Consider the following 17,288-nt stretch of genomic DNA (forward strand, 5'->3'; position numbering starts at 1 on the left):
TTAATTAAAATTTTACTTCACAAAAATATCAGATTAATTACTCAGTTAAATATTTTATTTCATATTAATATAAGGAAATAAGCCTCAACTTTTCTCAGTTTACGCATTTAAATTTTATTCCATAAACGCATCATCTAAAAAATGTTCTCTAAAACCGTTTTCTCTCTCAGATTCCCAAGTGCTGAGGTGAATTTTAAAATTCTAACGTCTACCGGAGGACGGTTTTACCATAATTTTCGTTATGCCATGGAAAATAAAATATATTTCGAGTCTTTATATTGCGTTTAAATTAGAAAATTGAGAAATATTTGATAATTTCTTTTACACACATTTAGTACAATTTAGTGGGATTTCGTTTTAAGAGTATCTACGGCTGGCAGCAATAAGCCAGGAATTCTTGTCTGCTACTACTGATTAGAATAATGTCAGTTGATCAACGAATCTCAACTGGGAACACCACATCAGGCTCACCTTGTCTCTATTTAGAGTGCTTGCCCGAGGTATTTTCCCTCAGCCATATTGTTGAGTCATCATACTCACCATATTACCTGTTTCAACACATATATATACATATATATATATATACGGGAGAGAGGGAAATTATACATATATATACTGTATATTTATATACGCACATACATATCTGTGTGTGCGTGTAAATGTATATATATATATATATATATATATATATATATGTATTTGTATTAAATCGTTGGACTGCGGCCATGCTGCAGCACCGGCTTGAAGGGGTTTAGTCGGCGTCATCGACCCTAGTACTTATTTATTTATTTTTAAGCCTGCAACTTATTATATTAGTCTTTCGGCCGAAACACTAGATTAAGTTACAGGGACGTAAACACACCAACACCTGTTGTTAGGCGGTAAGGTGGGGACAAACACCGACAAAAAGACATACAAAGACACATGCAGATGTATACATGTATATATGTATATCTATATATGTGTGTGTGCGTTTCTTTATATATATATATATATATACACATACATACATGTATATATCTGTATGTGTATACAGATCTATATATATATATATATATATATATATATATAGATATATATATATATAATATATATATATATATTATATATATATATATATATATATATATAATATATATATATATATATATATATACAGATATATATATATATATATTATATATACAGATCTATAAATATATATATATATATATACCGTATTTTAACGTATAAGAGGAACCCTATTTCATCAAAAATTATGTTTAAAAGTATGGGAGTTTCTTATACATGGATATTATTATAATCCCTTACAAAACTGTTTTTCGAAATTTTAAGCCCAAAAATACAATATATATATATACTCATTACTCTTTTACTTGTTTCACTCCTTTGACTGTGGCCATGCTGGAGCACCGCCTTTGGTCGAGCAAATCGACCCCAGGACTTATTCTTTGTAAGCCGAGTACTCATTCTATCGGTCTCTTTTGTCGAACGGGGACGTAAACACACCGGCTTCGGTTGTCAAGCGATGTTGGGCGGGGGGACAAACACATACATTCATATGTATATATATATATATATATATATATACATACATATATACGACGGGCTTCTTTCAGTTTCCGTCTACGAAATGCACTCACAAGGCTTTGGTCGACCCGGGGCTATATATATATATATATATATATATATATAGGAAAAAAGCATATATATATACGTGTGTATTTATGTGTGTACTTTATATATATATATATATATAATTAATAGATATAAGGGTAGCAAAAAAATTCTCCGCTACCAGCGGTCTAGTGAGAAAGAAAAGATAGTCAAAGACTATATAATATACATTGAACAACATAAGGAATGGCCCTGATAGGCCATTCGACTCACTAGAAAGAGCAGCCAAACTCAAACCGCTAAATAGTTGTAATTCTGAAATTGGAAGAGAAATAAAAACATTTCTCTTCCAATTTCAGAATTACAACTATTTGGCTGCTCTTTCTAGTGAGTCGAATGGCCTATCAGGGCCATTTTTTATATTGTTGAATATATATATATATATATTGTACTTGGGGATGGTCATTTTATTTTTTGTTTCCTTGCCAAATAAACACACACACACTCGTTTATTACTTTTATTTTATTTTTTGAATGCCTGTCCATTGTCAGGAAATCTTTCATCACACATCTGTGACCTCTTCAGCGACTTCGTTTCGGTGTGTGTTCTTGCACCCACTCCATTCTGTTCTTCTATGATGTGTATCTTTATGTGCGTATGCGTTTGTGTCCCTGTGTGTGTGCGCGTCCGTGTGTGTTTGCGTGTATGTGTATGGGTGTGTATACTTGTGTGTGTGTCACAGCTTTTAGGAGCAGTGTGGCCTACCCCTCAACCCCAACCTCTCACCGCATAGTGCTGCTGCTGTTTCTAAGACCCCAGAAAAAAAAGGGAAGATACAGTTCCTGTGTTCCTCTCCGTATGTGTGTTTGTCCATGGTGTTGCTATCGTGGTAGTTGTTGTTGTTATTGCCATCTTTGGTACTGCTACTGACCATGTTAGTTGTGTTGTTGACAGCATGCAGCTGTCCATGAGGTTTCATGGTCGTGTGTGTTTGGGTTTGCTTTGTGTGTATCCATGCCCTTTATATAGTTTTAATTATTTTACCTATCTCAGATCTTTTCGGTTTGAACGGCAGTTTTTTTCTAGCGGTGTCATATGAAATTGTCACCCATAATTATGACCCTAGTATCGATCTATTGCATTTCAATATGTTTTAGGGTTAGGCTTAGGGGTTGGGGGAAGGGTATCTTTTTTCTTCAGAAATGTAAATAAACCCAATCTGTTTTTTAAACGAGGGACATATTCATACGGCACAGAATGTTTTTTACCTCAATGGACGTCATCGATTGGTTGAAATTGCAGAAATTGAAGAAAAAAACAACAAATATCTTACAAACTATAGAATTTTCTCAATAAAGCCAAGAGAAAAAAATGCTTTATAAACACATTCTACCAGTATACGAAGTTTTAAATTTTTTAGTTACCTAGAAATTATGTTAAAAACTGCCATTCAAACCGAAAAGATCTGTTTTCTTTATTCTTCCTTCTTGCCTCTCTCTTCAAATCATTACTGTCTTTAGTCATGTGGTGTGATGTGGTGAAGGGTGTTACTGTTCCATTCATGCTTTCTACTGAGGCTCTGTCTGTCTACTGTTATGTGTGTAGCCTCTGTGATCTGTCTAAGTGTCGTGTCAGTTCTATGTGTCGATAGTGCTTCAACCTCTATGTTATTAATTGAACCGACATGCTCTACCTGAGCATGTTGGTAGAGCACTGACGAGCTTTTCCCTTTTCTGAGCTCTGGCCAATGTTCACCTGTACACTCCCCTATGCTGTGTGCAGTCTTTCCTATGTAGGTAGTTATGTTTCTGCACCGGCTGCCAGTAAATCGTAAGCTATACACTATATTCCTAACCTTATAGTTAACCTGTGGCTTCATCCTACATGCAACACAATTGTACAGGGGCACCGGGCCTCTCCACTACTTTAATTCATAGATTAGCCTTAATGTTTTTCTAAACAGGTGTGCAAGTTCGCCGCCAAGGGTAGCATCGACGAACATGACACTCAGGTATTTTTTGCTGTCATACCAAGTGTTGGCCCTATTTATCTTATTACTGGTCCTTTCCATGCTGATCCTGGATTTACTCCTGTACAGTGGGCAGATCTCCTAAGCATCACTCTCTATGATGGCTCCTTTGTACTTAGTCCCTGGCTCCTTTGTACACTCTAATCCTGTTCCTTTGCCTGTAGCCAGACAACTGCATGCGGTGGATGAAGCATTGTATGAGTCTTTCCAATTCCATAGGGTCGCACACATGAGACACATGTATATATATATATATATATATATATATAATATATATATATATATATATATATATGTTTATATATATATACATATACATATATATATCAGAGGCATGTAAAAAGCACCATTCGAGCGTGGTTGATGCCAGTGTCGCCTGACTGGCCCCCATGCCAGTGACACATAAAAAGCACCTGCTACACTTTTGAATTGGTTGGCATTAGGAAGGGCATCCAGCTGTAGAAACTCTGCCAGATGAGATTGGAGTCTGGTGCAGCCATCTGGTTCGCCAGACCTCAGTCAAATCGTCCAACCCATGCTAGCATGGAAAGTGGACGTTAAACGATGATGATGATGATAGCAATAATAAATCTCTGAGCGAGATGTAAATAGTAGCAGCACAGCCAGTGCCCAATCAGTATTTGTGAAGGGAAATCATGGTTCCCATCTCTAGCCTTACGTGATACACACGGACTCGAGTTTCACTACTCAGAAATCCAGGTCCATGTGTATCACATAAGACTAGAGATGGGATCGGACACAAACAGTATGTTGTTAGCCAGCTGGAGAAGATGTCATCCTGGGGCTATAAACTATAGTAGCATCGTCCCATATGGGTCAGCCACATTTAGATGACAAATATACTTCACGATAAATATATATATATAAAATAATCCAGGTGGCCAGCAGCAATTTAAAACCAACAAGGAAATAATTCACAGTCACTAAGAGTGACAAGGGTGCAGTGAGCACAAGCATTGCTAGAAATAGGAGTCGTAAGCTCCTTAGCCACAAAAGCACATAGTCTCTTTGTATGGATAGAGGAGATGCATTAGATTAGCATGTTAATTTTGTATAGGAAATTAATACTCATCAGTAATGCTCACTCCATCACAGCTGGTAGAGACCAACACACCCTGTCAATGTTATGGAGGATGCCATTGGAATCAGAGACTGATTTCACAAAATGTGGAAATTATAAAATAATCAAGGTGACTAGCAGTAATTTAAAACCAAGGAGATAATTCACCGTCACTATATATAAACTGACACAGAGTATGATCTAAAAAAAAGAAAAAAAGAAAACAACTAGCCTCTCATCTGCATCTTCACAAAAACTGCAATGGTTTTTTATGAGCATGTGGTTTGTATAATTTTTTGTGGGTAGGAGTGGCTGTGTAGTAAGTAGCTTGCTTACCAACCACATGGTTCCGGGTTCAGTCCCACTGCGTGGCATCTTGGGCAAGTGTGTTCTGCTATAGCCTCGGGCCGACCAATGCCTTGTGAGTGGATTTGGTAGACGGAAACTGAAAGAAGCCTGTCGTATATATGTATATATATATATGTATGTGTGTGTATATGTTTGTGTGTCTGTGTTTGTCCCTCTAGCATTGCTTGACAACCGATGCTGGTGTGTTTACGTCACCGTCACTTAGCAGTTCGGCAAAAAGAGACCGATAGAATGAGTACTGGGCTTACAAAGAATAAGTCCTGGGGTCGATTTGCTCGACTAAAGGCGGTGCTCCAGCATGGCCACAGTCAAATGACTGAAACAAGTAAGAGTAAAAAGAGAGAGGAAGGAGGCAGGACATTTGATCACAGTGTAACCATATTTTGTTTATAGAAATCTCACAGATTGTAGTTTAACATTTGTTACTAGGCTGTTCTAAATTCATGGAAATATTGCTTATAATTTAAAGCATTGTTATTAAACTTTTGAAAATAGTGACACTACCCTGGTAGGAGATGTATTGATGGGGTGATGAATAACCGAGAGGAAGGATGGAATGATGGTCAGAATTTGGTAAGTTCAGAACTTAAAGTTCATTTATTCGTTATTTCATTAAAGACTGCTACTTTGGCTGTGCAGACTTAATCATGAGTGGAATATATATATATATATATATATATATACGTAAAAAGCACCCACTACACTCGCGGAGTGGTTGGCGTTAGGAAGGGCATCCAGCCGTAGAAACTCTGCCAGATCAGACTGGAGCCTGGAGCAGCCCCTGGCTTCCCAGACCCCGGTCGAACCGTCCAACCCGTGCTAGCGCGGAAAATAGACGTTAAACGATGATGATGATATATATATATACCGTTATTTTATATATTATGACATTTATTTCAATTAGGCTATTATACATTTTATTATGTTTATTTAATAGATAATTAAATTACATTAAGAAAATATGAAGTATGCCATAATGATAATTTAACAATCTTGAATAATTTTAATTCATAAATACCTTGCATGATACTCCTCCGGCTGTTTATGGTTGGCCAAGATCATCCTGCCCAGAGTGCGGAAGGACATCGACATCTTGTTGGGGTTCAGTGTCTTGATCTGCCTGACCATGCTAATTAGCTGTTAGCAGATTAGTGAAACTGTGCTCACCATTGTGTATATATGTGTATGTGTGTAAATATCAAATGGAAATAGTAGTTGTGATACCTGTGCCGGTGGGACGTAAAAAGCACCATCTGAACGTGGCTGATGCCAGCGCCGCCTTGACTGGCTTCTGTGCCGGTGGCACGTAAAAAGCACCCACTACACTCACGGAGTGGTTGGCATTAGGAAGGGCATCCAGCTGTAGAAACACTGCCAGATCAGACTGGAGCCTGGTGCAACCTCCTGGCTTCCCAGACCCCGGTCGAACCGTCCAACCCATGCTAGCACAGAAAACGGATGTTAAATGATGATGATGATGATGATACACACACACACGTTTTTATATAATTGTTTTGCAAGATTTTTGATGTGAACAGGAGGAGACACATGGGATGGAGGGTCACAGGTGTATGATGAAAGATTTCAGACATTGGGAACTACATGCAGTGGTAGCATGTTGTCAACAAATAGGTCTACAATCTTTCTGTCCACCATAGACTGATGGATGTCAGTGCCAGAGGTTTGGGCAAACGCTTCGCCAATCCTGGGCTGGCATAATTCCTTTGTTCATGTGATAACTAGCTACTGGCACTGCTACCAGAAGATTGCCTGTGTTTCGCATGAGAAGAGCCGGCCTTGATCCTCTTCTCAAACTAGATGGTATGTGCTTGGTGTTTCCTCGACATGTGACTTCAAGTTGTAGAGGCTCGCTGCTTGTCCCCTGATAGTGGTCACTTTGGGCTGGTACATGATGCACTGGAAGTACAGGATTTTGGCATTCCTCTTATCCCTTAATAAGAGGTGGGGCCATGGCTTCTGAGATGCCTGGGTCTCAACCTGAGTGGCTTCTGCCTCACCCACAGCCGTTGCAGACTCCTCAACAGGCCCTTCATCCTCAGGCCCAACAAAAACGTTTTCACCTTCCATAATGATAAGTGATAACTTGATGAGTTAATAATGTACACTGCTGTTGCTGATACCAAAAGACTGTCAGCAATGGGACAACGTCGTAAGTGAACACAGCTCAAAACAGCAGAATTACACAATACTGCTCAGCTGACTATCTGTATGCATGACAAGATGTGATTGGTTGATGCAACAGCAGCCAGCTGAGCAGCATTGTGTAATTCTGCAGTTTTGAGTTATGTTATTCTTCCTACTACCGTCTGCTCATAACAATAAAGCTATTTCATTGAACAAGAGGGTTCTCTTTCATTTTGCAAGCTAGAAATTGAGCTTCACACATACTGGTGCTATAGAATAAAGCAGAAATAAAGTGGAATTTAAGAGAGCTGATAACAAGGCACTTCTTCTATAGTGTTGGTGCTATAAAAAATGCACCTTGTAATCTCTGTAAAGTGGTTGACATTAAGAATGGCATCCAATCATAGAATGCATGCTTGAACTGAGACACTGGAGCAAAACATTAACCTCTGGTCTGTTGGTTTCTGTTGAACCAGCATGGAAAACAGACATAAACTGCTGCTGCTGTATCATCATCATCATCATCATCATCATTTAACGTCCGCTTTCCATGCTAGCATGGGTTGGACGGTTCAACTGGGGTCTGGGGAGCCCGAAAGCTGCACCAGTCCAGTCAGATCTGGCAGTGTTTCTACAGCTGGATGCCCTTCCTAACGCCAACCACTCCGAGAGTGTAGTGGGTGATTTTATGTGCCACCGACACAGGTGCCAGACGAGGCTGGCAAACGGCCACGCTTGGATGGTGTTTTTTATGTGCCACCGACACAGGTGCCAGACGAGGCTGGCAGACGGCCACGCTCGGATGGTGTTTTTTATGTGCCACCGACACAGGTGCCAGACGAGGCTGGCAGACAGCCACGCTCGGATGGTGTTTTTTATGTGCCACCACACAGGTGCCAGACGAGGCTGGCAGACGGCCACGCTCGGATGGTGTTTTTTATGTGCCACCGACACAGGTGCCAGATGAGGCTGGCAAAAGGCCACGATCGGATGGTGCTTGTTACGTGCCCACAGCACGGAGGCCAGTCGATGTGGTACTGGCTACGGCCACGTTCTGATGGTTTTCTTATGTGCCCCGTGCCACCGGCACTGGTACCACAAGATACAAATTCCATTGATGTTCATCTATTTTGATTTGTTTTGATTTTCACTTGCCTCAGCAGGTCTTCACAAGTGTCACAAGAAGGAAGGTATGCACAGGTGGACTGACTACGTCCCAGGTAGGGGCCATGGGTTATGGCCTGACTAGTCTTGCCGGGTCTTCGGATGGTGTTTTTTATGTGCCACCGACACAGGTGCTAGATGAGGCTGGCGAACGGCCACGATCGGATGGTGTTTGTCATGTGCCCACCGCACTGACTACAGCACTGATGAATTTCTTGTGTGCCACAGGCACTGGTACCACAAGATACAAATTCCATTGATGTTCATCTATTTTGTCTATTTTGATTTCATTTGATTTTCACTTGCCTCAACTGGTCTTCACAAGTGTCACAAGAAGGAAGGTATGCACAGGTGGACTGACTAGTCTTGCCGGACAGATGAGATCCAGAGATTATCCATATATTCCATCTTTTAACTACACTACATTAAGATCTGCAACATAAGATCTTCTCTACCCTAGTGACGGAGGCTCATCTTATCCAATGTTGATTGTGTCCATTACAGCCACATATTGTGATGAACTAAATCTACCATCATTGTTATGGATTGCCGACCTCCCAGAAATGGCTGTCAGAGTTATAACACCTTTCTTCCACTCAATTAATTTTCTCTTTGTTTGTATTCTGTGTAAGCTGGACATATTATAAAATATCTATATATTTACATTTAAAAATTCAGCAACTGAAAGTCTCCACCTTTTGCATGTATACATAGATAGGTATATTGTTGACAGCATAAGAATAAACTTTCAAGACAACACGAAATAATTTTTTTTGAAATAGTATATGCATCTTGAAACACCCAGCGTTTCCATACTATTATTTATAGTTTTACATGATCACTTTAAGATATATTATTCCCAAAAGAAAATATATATATACACACACACATATATACAGCGTGCTATGGGTAGATTGTTACCGTTTTATATTTTCAATTTCACGTATGTGCATTGTTTGTTTTTGATTTTGTTGACTACACAGTATAGTAGGGTCAGTTGGATAACATTTGTGAGAAAAACAGCACCATGACACAATTTACTCTGCCAGAAATTTGGAAATGTCATGCTCTACTGCTTGGCATTCACACTGGAATCTCCACTACAAACATTTCAGTTTTTGGGTGTCAATTTGAGGATATGTACTGAGGGTGATACAAATCAAACATCCATTCACCATCATGTTGTTTGTAGTGACCACTAGTGATGGTGGCGTTATGCCTCCATTCATCTTCCCACATGGCCTCAGACTCAACACGGAGATCTTTATAAAGTTCCCAGTGGAGGTAGTGCTGCTCTGGGTCAAGAGGGTGGCTGCTGGAACACCCTATGTCTAGCAACGGGACTCTGCACTATGCTACACAAGCAGGAGAACCCAATCATGGATGTCAAACAATTTCTGCGACCACATCACCCCTAACATGTGGCAACCTAACTCCCCAGACTGCAACCCCCTTGATAATTATGCATGGGGTGCTGCTGAGCAAGAGACCAACAAAAGTTCTTGTAACACCAAAGATGAAGGCAAGGATTATGGCAGCATTCATCAACTTAAACAAGGAGACCGTCCAGAAGAGTTGCAGGAGATTCCAAAGTTGTCTGGAAGCTGTGATTGAAGCCAATAGTAATTTTATTGAATAGATTTACTCTTTAGTATTTCAAGACATTTTTTTTGTAATTTTGGTAAATATTTCTGTTAAAATGACATGTCAGCATTATTTTCATTTTCGCATAATTTAGACGACAATTTATTCACTGCACCCTGTACATTAGACACTGGCACCGGTGTAGCAGTGTGGTAAGTAGCTTGCTTCCCAACCACATGCTTCTGGGTTTAGTCCCACTACATGGTACCTTGGTGTCTTCTACTAACAGCCTTGTGAGTTGACTTGGTTGGCGGAGATTGAAAGAATTCCATTATATATATATATGTGTATGTGTTTGTCTTTGTGCCAGTGGTTGCCCCTCACCAGCGCTTGATGACAGGTATTGCTTTGTTTACAAGCCCATTAGTTAGCAGTTTGGCAAGAAGACCAATGGAATAAGTACTAGGGGTCAATTCATTCAACTGGAAATTTTTCAAGGCAGTACCCCAGCATGGCCACAGTCTAATAACTGAATCAGATAAATGATAAATCTGAGCTATATGTATGTACATATGTGTATATATATATATATACTAGCAGAGATACCTGGCGTTGCCTGTATTATATGTGATTGAAGAATTAGGCTTTTCTGTAATGAACTGGAATACCTATAATTCGAATTTCATCAAAATTGCGGATGAGGGTTCTTTCCCTCTGTACACACATTTTTTTTCTCTCCTTATTTTCTGTGTCCCTTTCTGTAGAAGAGCGTAGGCTCGAAACGTAAAAGACTTTTTCTATTCCTGAGCGTTATACTAATACATGTTTCTTTTGTACACCTCCTGTCTTCATCTTTTGTTTTTTCGTAAACTCTCCCTACGTATATCACACACTCACGTGGTCGCACATGTTGATCCTGTCATTTCTTACCACTATGAACTTCTCCACTGGACTCTTTATCTACCCTTTACGGATTCTCGTTTGGATATTTACCCTCCGGCTGCACCTCTCCTACCTACGGATCACTGTGGACTCTACTTTTGATGAGAAATCCTTGCAACACACCTCGACGTCAAAAAACCTTTGAACTTTACGTAAAACTGTTATTATTGTCATTACTTTATTTTTATACTTTCTAAACTTCCCTGTGATCGTTAGCCACTACACACATTTTTTTTCTCTCCTTGTTTTTTCTGTGTCCCTTTCTGTAGAAGAGCATAGGCTCGAAACGTAAAAGACTTTTTCTATTCCTGAGTGTTATACTAATACATCTTTTGTTTTTTCGTAAACTCTCCCTATATATATATATATATATATTATATATATATATATTATATATATATATATATATTTATATATATATACATAGACACACACACAAAATGATAAATTGATAGATACATCTGAATGGACAAACAAAAGTATGAGACACTGCCTAGTGCTTTTTTTTTTATTTTGATAAACCTGGTAGTTATTCTATTAGTTTCTTCTTGTGAAACCACTAAGTTATGGGGATGTAAATAAACAAACAGCAGTTGTGAAGCAGTGATGAGGGAGAAACACAGAGACAAAGACACACGCATACACTTACATATATATATATACGATTGATTTCTTTCAATTTCTGTCTACAAAATCAACTGACAAGGCTCTGCTTGGTCTGAGGCTATAGCAGAAGACACATGCCAAGTCACCACACAGTGGGACTGAATCCAGGACCATGTGTTTTGGAACCAAGTTTGTTACCACATAGCCACATCTGCACCTATGTACATATTACATATACATCTACACATATATATATATATATACACATTTGTGCAGATGTATAATATATATATATGTATGTATGCCTGTATATAAATGAGATAATAGTTTCAGTAATAATCTGACATTACAATAGAGAGATGTTTCTCTTTTGACATGTAATACTGAAATAGTGGAGAAGATATGATATTGCTGTGGGCTCGCACTAGGCAAAAAGTTGAAAACTTTTTTGGCCTATGACACTACATGGACCCTAAGTAAGCCTTGTGTAAAATTTGAATGAAATCGGTTGAGTAGTTCTGAAGTTTTAGGGATTCACACAGACATTCTCATCTTTATATATATATATATAGATATACAACAGGCCCATGCATTTGCATACACACACAAATCCCCTTGTTAGGTTACTGGTATACACACACATAATTTTAAGCTGCCCACACACACGCTTGAGCACCTTAGTTCAGCCAGGTCATCACTATTATCTCCCCTTCACTCAACATCTTTCTTCCAGTCATTTCATCATGTTGAACTGTTCATCCTTTTACATTTTTTTCTCTCTTTGCCTTTTTTCGCCCTCAGTCCTTTCTATCAAAACGCATTGGCTCGCAACGTCACAGACTTTTCCACTTTTATCAAGTATGAAACTAATACATCTGCTTGCTGATTTTTCACCCGTTTTCTGTAAATCTGAACTCTATATATAAATATATATTAGTTTGTCCTTCAAATTTAATAATGCCCTAGCAACTCCCAAAACTAAATAGATACATTATAACCTAGTTAGTGACCAGGTCACAACTGATGCAATGAAAATTTTGATATCAAATAATAATGTTTAACCCTTTAGTATTTAAACCAGCCAAAATAGCTAATCTGTTTTATGTTCAAACTGACCAGATCCAGGCCCTCACACCTACCCTACAATGTTATTCTACATTAAGTAATTACACCATCAAGATCTTGAAGATATGAGATAATGCATGATTAATTCAAATCAATGGGAATTAATAGGCATTATGTTTGATTGAATAATCTGAACACTAAAAGGTTAAGGAAACGTTTTGTATAGTTTTGAATGGTTTATATGCCCTCCATGCTGTAATTGTTTTACTTTTAATACAAAGATTCAGATGAAATCCCTTGTTGGACAAGTATATCTCTTGAAATTTAAATAAAAAATGTGAAAAAGAAATAAAGAAGAAAAAACAGAAGCTGCCCAAAGTTATTTTTGTATGTTGGTGATCAGTGAAGTCAATGATTTGGTGCCTCAACAGGTGAGCATGTATCCATGCAGGGAATCAAAGAACCACGGCTGCTACACTTACACTACACCTTCAATATACCTCAATGTATAGTGCATTGTTGCAAATGTGATACCCTCCAAACTCACACACTATTACAATAACAGTCTTGCTGATTGTTGTACCATATTTAGCCATCCATAATAGAATTATGACCATAACTGACCATACGGTGCTTCAACAAGGGCTGCAGTCATTCTGTAGTGAAACAGAAAAGTGCAACTACTCCCATCAACACACCTTCCTTGCACATAAAACAACAGAAATGATGGTATTTCAGAGTCAAAAATGTGTGGAATACTCCAGCAACAAGACTAATTAGCCATTAATTGTGGGAGGAGGGTCAGTTATGTAGCCCATAATCTTATTCCTCTGATTAATACAATGTATTAAGAATGAGCCATGTGCACGATAAATTCCAGACAACTGAACTTGAACAAGAATTTAGGAGACTGCTCACATCAATGAAGATCTCCAGACCACACAGTACCGGCTAATTTGGTGTGTTTACACCATAAACCATCATACCAGATGTCTGCCATAAATCATGGTTTCTAAGTCAGAAGGGAGAATATTGGCTGCTGCCAGCTTTAACCCTTTAGCATTTAAACTGACCACACCTGGTCAAAATTTTTCTACCTGACCTAAGTCCAAATTGACCAGGTCTGGTTTCTCACACCAACCCTACCATATCATTCTAAAAACAATTAAGTTACCTCATCAAAATTTGTATCTATGAGAACAATTAAGCATTAATTTTGATAGAATAATGTGAATGCTAAAGTGTTAAAGATGTGGAGACAAAAGCAATTTTTTTTCATGCTTCGTTTGAATGAAAACATGCTAGTGAGCAGACACACAGATATTCAATATTCATATGTACACATTATTGACATTGACTCCCTTGGGTTTATTTACCCTTCAACAGGTCTTGTTTTTCATCCCGCATGACTTCCAAAATCACCAAACTAGATCTGTGTGGTTGCCATCTTAGTCACCATATGCAAAACACAGGTTATGTTACCAACAACACTCAGTTGTAATTAACATTCATGCGTCCCACGGCAGCAAGCTGACAAAATCCCTTGCACACCAGGCAAAATGCTTGGCAATATTTCATCTATCTTTACATTCTAAGTTCAAATTCTGTCAAAGTCAACTTTACTTATCATTGTTTCTAGGTAAATAAAATAATTACCAGTTGAGTACAGGTATTGATGTATTCAACTTACCCCATCCCTTGAAATTACTGGCCTAATGCCCAAATTTTAAACTAATATTAATTTGTCCTAAGGTAGCAAGCTGGCAGAAGCATTTAAGGCGGTGAGCTGGTAGAAACATTAGCACACCGGGCGAAATGCTTAGCAGTATGTCATCTGCTGTTACGTTCTGAGTTCAAATTCTGCCGAGGTTGACTTTGCCTTTCATGGTCAATTAAATGAGTACCAGTTACGCACCGAGGTCAATATAATTGACTTAATCCATTTGTCTGTCCTTGTTTGTCTCCTCTGTGTTTAGCCCCTTGTGGGTAGTAAAGAAATGGGTATTTCATGTCATTACGCTCAGAGTTCAAATACCACAAGCTCGGCAGTATCTTTCATCATTTAAGATTGATAAAATACGTACCAGCTGCGCACTGGGGGAATCAATGCACTTGTCTTAATTCCTTCCCTGAAATTGCTGGGCTTGCACCAAAATTTTAAAGCAATATTAATTTGTTTTTTTTTCTTTTCATTTTGCTAATTCTTTATATAAAATAATAACAGGAGCAACACAACACATTTCATTAAGCAATTTTTAACAATTATAGCAGGCATTTATCTAAATTTAATTGCAGCAAGAATTCGGGATCTTTTCCTTTTGAACGGCAGACAATTTCTAGTTAACTAAACACTTTAAAACTCCGTATACTGGTAGAATGTGTCAAAATAAAACATTTTTCTCTTTTGGCTTTGAGAAAATTGTAATTTGTTTGTTTAACGTAGTTTAATTTTTCGAATTTTAACCAATCCTATGCTCTCTTTTGAGCTAAAATCATTTGCTGCATCTAAAACTGAGACAACTTCCTGTAACTAACCCTAAATTTTTTTTTTCTTAATTGTTACGTGTGTAAAAAAAAACTAGAGCAATGGAATTAATTTAACAATTAATAAAAAAAAATTTAGGGTTAGTTACAGGATATTGTCTCAGTTTTAGATGCAGTAAATGATTTTAGTTGAATGGAGGTAATCGATTGGTTAAAATTGCCGAAATGCTCGGATTTTCAGACAAAATACCTTACAAACTATAGAATTTTCTCAATAAAACCAAGAGAAAATGATGTTTTATAAACACATTCTACCAGTATACGAAGTTTAAAAGTGTTTAGTTAACTAGAAATTGTGTTGACATCTGCCGTTCAAAAGGAAAAGATCCGACATTTGCCCACGATCTCTTCTATTTGTAATCTCATCAACAAGTAAGCTAGTCTGGACTCGAGAACAATACAATTGAATAAAAATTTGCCTTTCAACTTCTGGGCTCCTCGAAGCTTTATTTGCAGTAAATCCATTCTTCTGCTGAGATGAATCAGTGTTGTATTGTCATTGCAAACGGACAAAAACGAAAATGTTAAGAATACTGAAGATTGAAGAATTTACTTCAAAGCACACAATGTCTTGTGATCTTATTTCTCATTTCTTCCAAGAAATCTCTTACAACTGAAAATTTCATATTTGTAGCAAGAGCCACATATCTATCACTATAATGTATGCCTTTTATTTGCTTGTCACCAGCCAACCTTGAAGAATGTTTTGGTCAAACAAATCGACCCAATACTTATTCCATTGGTCTCTTTTGTCAAACCTCTAAGTTATGGGGATGTAAGCACACCAACACCAGTTATCAAGTGATGGGATTCTTTCAGTTTCTGCCTACCAAATCCACTTAGAAGCAAGCCTTAACACACCTGTACCCGTGTCCAACATTTTGAAATAAAACCATTAACGATAATTTTCTAGATTTTGTATGTTGCATGGAAGGTGTAATCGTTCATGTGTGATGTTAGTATGCCAGAAGTACCAACTAAACCAATGACCTACCTAAAGCAAATTAACATTCCTAATTTCATCTATTGCCCAAAAGATTTCTATCTTGGTTATCGTTATTGATTATAACAGCATGAAAACTCATAGAAGTTAGCATCATTTCTAATTTAGTTCTAGCTGTTCTCTGGGACCAATGAATCTTAAGGATGTGGGCCTAGTCCAAAGATAGTTTAAAGACTGAATGCTTTAAGAGACAAAACCTCAAGAAAAAGGATGGAAACAATGGTATTCCATAAAACAGAGTCATCTAATTCATACTGTATGAGGAAAATTTAATAGCAATTCCTTCTCTTAAAATACCTTTGACCCCCCCCCCCACAAGCATACTGAAAAATAATTTTAAAAAACCAGTTTTGCTTCAGACATTTATATGCACTTGTAGCAACGAAGGTTTGTAATTATAGCAAATTAAAAAATGCACCAAGTATAATTATCCAAGGTAGCTGAATATTTTCAGTATGAAATATAAACTAAAACACTCACAATTTTTGTCAATCAAGATTCTGCTAGGAAAAAGTTTTTTTTTTTTTTACATATCTTTATAACTTTGTGCTTTTATGATAACATTGCTCATTTTGAATATATATTGCTTTACATCATTCAATTTCTAAAGTATAAAAGGGTATCCAACTGTAGAAACCCTTGCAAAAGCAGATGTCAGAGCATGACCTTACACCTATCATATCAGATCAAAGCCAGCCAACCCATGCCAGCATGGAACATGGATGTTAAATGATGATGAGATGTTCAGGTAACATATTTGTGGTGTTTATGGATTACAGAATGTTTACAATCAGAGCTGCTGAGCAAACATTACTCTCACCAACATCACATACAGATTGAGTCACCAAATATTTATCAAAGTAGTAGAGAATCAGGTTTTGGTGAGTCGGCAAGTTCCCAAATATATTCATAAAATGCTTTTACAAGAGACCTGAATGACATTCCATCAAACAATAGCTTAGATGGGTATGGACTCCTCACCACTGAGTTACAATAGTTCAACCTGGCTAATAACAGTTCAGTGTCCTAACATTGTTTTAGAAAATGTCCATCATTCATATCTGTAGTGATTCTCTATTTCAAACCTGTGAAGAACATCCTACAAAACTTTCCTTGCAATATCTCAGAACTTTTCTGC

Source organism: Octopus sinensis, linkage group LG17, assembly GCF_006345805.1.
Source record: "Octopus sinensis linkage group LG17, ASM634580v1, whole genome shotgun sequence".
Classification (NCBI taxonomy): domain Eukaryota; kingdom Metazoa; phylum Mollusca; class Cephalopoda; order Octopoda; family Octopodidae; genus Octopus; species Octopus sinensis.